Raw genomic sequence first — 8,523 nt, 5'->3', positions numbered from 1 at the left:
AAATGTAGGCTTAGCGCCCTGTGGTCCATTGCCCAATAGGAAATGTAGAATACTCAAAAGTACTTTAAAAGTGCTTGAGTTACTTTTCTCAGGGAGTAACGTTGGAAGTACTTTTAAAGTAATTGAGTTACTTTACTCAGGGAGTAACGCAGTAAAGTAACTGGTTACTTTTTTTTAAAAGTAACGCAGTAACGATTACTTTGATTACTTTTAAAGTAACCCTTACCCAACACTGGTAATAATACACCCACATTCATGTTGTTAACACCCGCTCCCTTAACAATAAGGCACCACTTATTCATGACGTCATTACTGACCGGAAAAAAGACATTGTCTGCCTCACTGAGACATGTCAAAATCAACATGACTATCTCACATTAAACCACGCTACACCCCCTGGTTATGTCGACCTGCAAAAGCAGAGTATTGCCTTCTCCCTGGCTGCTCACTCACAGCTCCAGGTTGTCCTCATTTACCGCCCCCCCAAAACCTCCTCCACTGCCTCTACCACCTTCATGTCTGAATTCGCTGAGCTTCTCACCTCAGTCTGCTCCCACTCTTCATCCACACTCCAGCTCGATGACATCAACATCTATGTCAACTCCAGCACCTGCACCATTGCCACTGAGTTTCTGTCACTACTGGACTGTTTCAACATCACACAACATGTCCAAGGTCCCACCCACACTAAGGGTCACACACTGGACCTTGTATGCTCAGTTGGTACCACCCCCATCCAACTACAGTGTCTGGACCTAGCAGTCGCTGACCATCTTGCCATCCTGTTGTCTGTCCCTGTGCCCCTGCCTTCTCACCACATCAAACGCATCATCACGTTCAGGAACATCAAGACAGTATGCACACCTGCTCTTAATTACATGGTTGCATCCCACCTTGCCCCCTACCCTCCTAACACCCCTGTTGATAGCCTGGTTTCCCATTACAACACTGCTCTCTCCGTCAGCCTCAACACACTTGCACCGCTCAAAACCTGAACTGTCTCCTACACCTGTCCTGCCCCTTGGTTCACTGCAGAACACCGTGCCATGCCTATAGGGATCATGTACAGACCTACAAGGAGACTTTCACCCGGACCAGGACTCACTACTTTTCAACCTTGATCAATGATAAACAGAACCAGCCAAGGGAACTTTTCTTCACTATCAACCGCCTTCTTCGCCCCCTTGACCACCCTCATCCTCCAGGTGCCCACAACCTCTGCTCTCAATTTCTGAATTCTTTTCAGGACAAAGTGGACTCAATCCACCAGCAGCTCCTAGCGCCTGTGTCTCCCCTGCACCACCTGCACCACCTACAACCCAAGCTCCTACCATCACTGCTCCTTCTTCCCCTATCATTGTTGTCATTCTGAACTCCTCCCTGTTATCCGGCATCTATCCAACCACTTTCAAAACTGCCTCAGTCATCCCCATTTTGAAAAAGCCTGGTCTTGACCCTACTGCAACTACCGGCCGATCTCCAACCTTCCCTTCCTCAGTAAGATCCTGGAAAGAGCAGTTGCTGATCAACTCTACCAGCATATGTCCAACCATGAGATCTATGAACCCTTCCACTCTGGCTACCGAAAGCATCACAGCACAGAGACCACCCTCATGAAAATCACCAGTGACCTCCTCATCGCTGCTGACTCTGGTTTGATCAGTATACTCATCCTCCTCGACCTCTCTGCAGCCTTTGACACCGTCTCCCACCCCATCCTCCTCACCCGCCTGGCAGAATACCTTGGCCTCACTGACTCCGCCCTCTCATTCTTCCACTCCTACCTCTCTGACCGTAAACAATTTGTTACCAATGCTGGTTCCTCCTCCTCCCCTGCCTCCGTCAATCACGGTGTCCCCCAAGGCTCGGTGCTTGGCCCCCTTCTGTTCAACATTTACATGCTCCTGTTAGGCAAAATCATCCACCGCCATGGTCTCAATTTTCATTCATATGCCAACGACACCCAGCTCTACATCAGTACAAAACCTTCTGCCCGTCTGCCCCCTCAGTCTCTCATCAATTGCCTCCTTGACATAAAATCATGGTTGACATCTAATCTACTCAAACTCAACAGCAACAAGTCAGAGCTCATGGTTGTGGCCCCCAAGGCACTGCTCGGGAAGGTTGGGGATCTAATCCTAACCATTGACAGTGCCACCATCTTACATCTGTTGAGGTCCGCAACCTGGGAGTGATCCTCGACTCCACCCTCTCATTTCAGACCAATATCAAATCTGTCACCAAATCTGCTTTCCACCACCTGAAAAATATCGCCAGACTCCGGCCATCACTCACTGACTCAGAAACAGAATACTCATCCACTCCTTCATCACTTTCCGCCTGGACTACTGTAATGGTGTCCTATTTGGGATTCCCAACAAAACCCTGGACAGGCTCCAATATGTACAAAACTCAGCTGCCAGGGTCCTCACCCGCACCAAGCCCTGGCAGTACATCATCCCCACCCTCATCCATCTCCACTGGCTCCCAGTCAAGTCCCACATAATCTACAAAATCCTCCTCCTCACCTACAAGTCCCTCCATGCCCTTGCCCCACAGTACATAAAGGACCTCCACCACCCCTACACTCCGTCCAGATCTCTGCGCTCTTCTGACTACGGCATACTCTCCATCCCTCACTCCCGCCTCCGAACTTTTGGTGACTGGGCCTTCAGCGTCGCTGCCCCCATGCTCTGAAACTCTCTCCCCCCTTTAATCCGCAACGCCCCTTCACTGGACATTTTCAAGTCCACCCTAAAAACTCATCTGTTCACCGTGGCTTTTTAATTCAATAATCCATCTCATGCCCAGTGTACCATCACACAGTTTCTCTGCTTTCTTTTGTTGTTTGTTATAGTTTTGTTGCTTTTCTGTACTGCTTGTGTTGTGTTGTGTTGTGTTGTGTTGTGTTGTGTTGTACTGTTTTGTTGGTGTTATTGTTTCATTACTATGTACTGTAAAGTGACCTTGGGTTTCTTGAAAGGCGCCATATAAATTAAAGTTATTATTGTCATTATTATTATTATTATTATTATTATAATTTCTCAAACTTCTCTAACGTCTTATTTTATATCACTGTGAAGACATCAACAAATTTCTCCTTCAAGCAGCTGTATTCATTCAAGTTTCTCACTTAAAAAAAAACATGTTACAAGATTCCCTTGAACACATCATGAGAACCTTGTAATTTACCTTTACCCAATACTCAATTTTACTGAACAGGGGTTTCATTTATAAAACAGTGCGTAGGATCCATACAAAAAATGTACATATAACATCAATCATTTCATTACAATGCAATGTTCTACTGGGAAACCTTTGGTCCTTGCATTCATGTGGATGCCTCTTTACACCCACCTAAACATTGTTATAGGCCAAGTGCCCCCACTCGTTGCAACAGTACGGGGTTACATCTGTAGCAGGAAACCGATGGAATTGGGAGCCGGCGATGTTTTTATTCCCACAGCTGGGGAAATCACAAGTTTGCACCATTTTGGTATTCCNGCAAACACTTTTTCACACCACTGTATATATATAGGGCTAGTACATCTTTTTCCTCACTAATAATAGCCTACTGGTTCTCTGTTGGAAACAGCCGATGAAGTTTGTGTTAGCCGTTGCTATCCTGCGCACCTGCACGGCGTGGTGATGAACTGTCTTATTGATTTCTGTTGCCGTGCTGTCTTGTGGGCCTGCACGGCGGAGTAATACTGGCCAGAAAATAGTCCCAATTGATGGCAAGGTCTGACGTAATGCGGGGATGTTTTAAAATTATTGAAATAGTCTAACAAAACACATGCATACTTTTTTGTAGCTTAAAACCTTTTGGTTACGTGTCCCCTGTACATCTTCAGAACTACTTTTTCTCCGGTAAGCTACGGGCCATTTCTCAGAGCAGGAGGCTCGTTGAGAGTAGTGACACCGTCACATCAGAGCTACAGATGGTCAGCGTTTCACACAACTTCATGTCCAAAAACCTGAACTATCACTTTAACTACCTTAAAAACAAATGACACTCCCAGATAATAAACATGGTAAACATTATGACTACTTAACATGAGCGTGTTAGCATTATCATCATGAGCATGTTAGTGCTCATACCATGGATGGCCCACTATCATGGATTCTCACTCCGACCTTGTCACATACAAACTTTTCGTTATGGACTTTCCACATCCAGATACAACGTGCATGGTACCCTGGGTGCGTTGGTTGTTAACGTTGTACGATGCTGTGTCAACTTCTACTTGTTTTAAATACACTTACGTTTTCACAGGAAATGTACAGTTTGCATATCTGCTTTTTCAAAAGAAACCCATCATGTCAGTACATCACAAATTGACGTTTGTTTTTTTTCCTTCAACAACAAACTCACGTGGTTATGTTTTTCCAATACACATATGTGGTTGGGTTTAGGAAAAAAGAACAGGGTTTGGCTTTACAATCCTATGCAAACACAGGCCTCCCACATGAAAGTCGTGGTTGTTGGACCCATCCACCACCCCTAGCGCCCACCCTACTCAGACTTTTGCCACCTTGTCCCATTGCGTTTTCCCCCAACGCTGCCGTGTGCCATTAAACTGTAACGGTGAACAGCCACATATCTTTGGATTGAGACTGGGTTGGCATATAGCTAAAAAAAAAGCTTGATTTTCACAGTATGAAATTACCTGGATCTTCCACATAGTGGGGCCCATAGAGCAAGCACACTAGAGAATTATGGCGACCAAGTGGCTAACATCTGCTGGCTGTGTGACTCAATTTAGGATTAGCACTCCGCTAATCTAAATGGGGATAAAAATGATTTAATTGTGCAGCTCTTCTAGACTTCAGAAATGTTATAGGTATGAATGGATAAATTCAGCTATAATGAAACAAGCAATTTTGCGAGGGTTGTGACACTCTAACAAATGTATCTGTGATTTACAGACTTCTCTTTCACAATATAAGTCAATGGAAAACTGTCTTTTTTGGCCCCCTGACATCACATGACAGACCCGCAAGTTGTAATTCCACATTTGGCCATTATGTAATTGGCCTTAAAGCCTGGCGCTGTTCCTGGGGGCTGGTTTCAGGTGATAGCATGTAGCTCAAAGCACCACTGTGCATGAGTACAACCTCATAGAGCTGCTAGCATGGCTGTAGACTCTTAGTCCTGAGAACAGCTGCTTTCTCAGTGGAAAACAATGAGCAAATAGAGGCTAAAAGGTTCCATTGCCAGATATATTCTGTGGGTTCGTCATAACAAGCAATCCTGAAAATCACAGAAAATCAGTTACTAATAATGATAATGATATTATTTTCACCTGCCATTTGTACTTTCCATAGTCATGAATCTGTATTCTGATTGGTTTCCCGAGTTATACATTGTATTGCTTAAGTTTTTCTTGTTAGAAGCTTTAGTAAAGCTTACACAATGTGACAGTGTATCACCTTCTGAATGTACTTTTATGTCTTGATAAATGGCATAGTGAAATGATTATCTATCAATGGATTTAGAGGTGTGCATGACCATATGTTTATGAGATATTGTCCATATGTCACAGAGTTGCTGTCCAGTGACAGGTTTCTGTCCTTTGACCTGATAGTGTATTACTTACTGGCTAACAGCTTTATATTTAATCTCTTCCCCTGGCCTGCAGCGATGGACTCAGACACAGTCATATTTTTCACCAGAGCTTGTCATACCTCGCTATGAATAATTTGGAGCTATTCTTGGGGCCAGTGCTATCGCTCTTCAACCAGATACAGCAGTGTGAGACACACAATCATCAGCTTTCACAGCTCCCATCTTGCAGCCATTTTGCAGCGGCCATTTTGAATTTGTCTTGATCCACTGGGGACTGTGAAATGGTGCAAATGAGACTGAGACAACTGTGTGACCTTGATAACAAAGTGGCGGTGTCACAGAGCAAGATGGGAATGTTTGTCCAAAAAGTATGATCACTGCTAATTTTCAGCATTTTTTTCTGTTATGATTCAGTCAAACATGACACATGCTGATAATTTTAGTAGGCTTTACCAATGTTCTGTAAAATGTTTTGGTAAACCATTTCAACTCAATTAAAACAGCGTACTAATCAGCAGGTATTACAAACTTTGCAAACTAGCAATATTTTAGTATCCATCTTCTTATTGTATTACCCCACATCTCACAGCTCCCCAGCTGCAACTGCTTTCTTACACCACATATCATTCATAAAATGACTTTGTGATCTTGAGATTTTCTTTGATTTTAGAACACTACAGTTTAGTTCAGTGAGCGACATCAGGCATGCCACATATCGCCAGACATAGCCCTACCCTATTTTTTATTGGAAATCTTAAGAAATCCCAGTTGCCACATTATCTTTGAAAACTTTCTGAACTGATCAGTTATCAAGCAAAACTATATGCAGTACCCTATCAGTGATATTTGCAATGATAGCAAGCTGGGCAGGATTTAACATTATGATCATCGTAACATTTCAGACCCTAAAATTGTAATTGTTATTAATTGTATGCCCATCAGATGTTTTAATGGATGTCAGGTCCTGCAGTGGAGGGCGGTCCACTGCTTTTACATTTCAAAATGAATTTACTTGCCAATTTGCACTTACCGGAAATGACAACAGCTTTTTTTTTAAACAGACAATGAGGCATTATCGCCAACATTTGACCGCTATCTCCGTCCACACATAAACCAAACTTACGCCACAATGTTAATGCTGATTACAATGTACTGCCATAGCAAGGAGGAAGTTAGGTAGCTAGCAAGCCAACATTAGCACTCGCATTACTGTTCATATCAATATCAAAACGATAACAAATCATTACAAACCAAACATTACTGATGGCTTCTATTCGACAACAGTATTGGTACGTAGTGCAAAAAACATATATAACTAACAGGCTCCTTGATATCCCAAGCCGCCATGTCAAAAGTTAAGAAGTTTGTGACATAGCTTCCGCAACGTCACAAAGATGCCAACTGCTGAGCTTGAGAAGTGTCCATCATTACACACTCAACTTTTGGACCGTTTTGAGTGCACCAATAGTACACTGCATTTTCCTGTACTATGCAGTGTGAACGCACTTACCGCACTTGTGCACTCAAAATATTCAGTGTTTAGTACAGAACTATGCGATTAAAGACACACTGATAGTATATGGGTTTATGCTGTGTGGTTGAAGGGCCAGATATACTCAAAGATAGACACAGATCACAGTACGACATTTAGTGTCTGCATAGGACTTGTTCACACATGTACAGTCACCATGTATGGCCTGCACAGTCATATATTTAGGCTGCACATGGACGTCCAAACAGGTCTGAACAGACACTCCTAAAAGGGTCACATGGACCCTCTTTTCCATTAGCAAGCATGGAAAAACATGATCTTAGCTTAAACGGGCTCTATGCGAAATCCAGAGCGTATGAATTGTCTGGATACGGTTCTAATCAAGGAAGTGACTGAGCTGGTGGCTGGCAGCTAACAGTGCTAACTCTAACTAAATAAATAGCACTAAACAGCAGCTGACAGCACTAACAGAGCTAACGCTGTTAACTGGTGGGAACTGGACAGTGGGAAAAATGAAACCATGTATCAACCATTATATGAGCACAGTGCAAAGCGTCAACTATGAGCTAGCCAGTGGGATACAGACTAGAGCTTAGATTGTCTGCCCGACCCGGCCCGCGGGCCCAAGCCGGGTCTGGCCAGGACCCACCACCCCTCTGACAGGCCCACAGGTTGGGGGTTGCAATTCACACATACAGAAAGAGAGAGAGGGGGGTGGTAGAGATAGGTGGGAGGGACAGCGGTTTTCCGTGCCTCCAAAAAATCAGTGTTTACCCAACACGCTCAATACATGGACATGCAATGACAAATTGTCATTAACTTATTACGTTATAAAAACGATGAAAATATGGACTTACCCATGTTTAAAATGACCCATTGAAGTGAAAAAACGAGTACTGACGGGAACAGACGAGTGGAGTCGATGTTTAACTGGCACGGAGAGCGCAGGAGAAATGCGCTGCCTGTGTGGACAGTCAAGCGCCTGCGAGACTTCCGCGGCACTAACGCGCTCGGTGTGTCGTTAGCCTTAATTATAACAGCCAACTTATTGAAAAATGTCGGGTTTAAATTGGGCTCGGGCCGTTAATTACAGTTAATTGGACAGGCCGGGCCGGTCCCGGACATAACATGCACGGGCTCAGGCCGGGTCGGGCTGAATTTTTTGGGCCCGATCTAAGCTCTAATACAGACATGCACACAGACCAGCTTGCCACAACAAGGAACAAAGATTACAACAGAGACAAAGGCAGTGTGACTTCACTCTCGGGCAAATAGTGGTTTACTGCTATATTGATGCTGTGTATGTCTCATACTGAAACTTTACCTTAAAGGTTTATCCATGTGTCTGCTCATACCTTTGTCCCTTGCGCTTGGAATTTAACAAATGCATCTTTCCAATTTCTCCTCATACTACATGGAAGGTCCTGTCATCATTGTAACATACATGTTAACACACATGTTC

Source organism: Epinephelus moara, chromosome 19, assembly GCF_006386435.1.
Source record: "Epinephelus moara isolate mb chromosome 19, YSFRI_EMoa_1.0, whole genome shotgun sequence".
Taxonomy (NCBI): Eukaryota; Metazoa; Chordata; class Actinopteri; order Perciformes; family Serranidae; genus Epinephelus; species Epinephelus moara.
Note: the sequence above shows the minus strand (reverse complement) of the source record.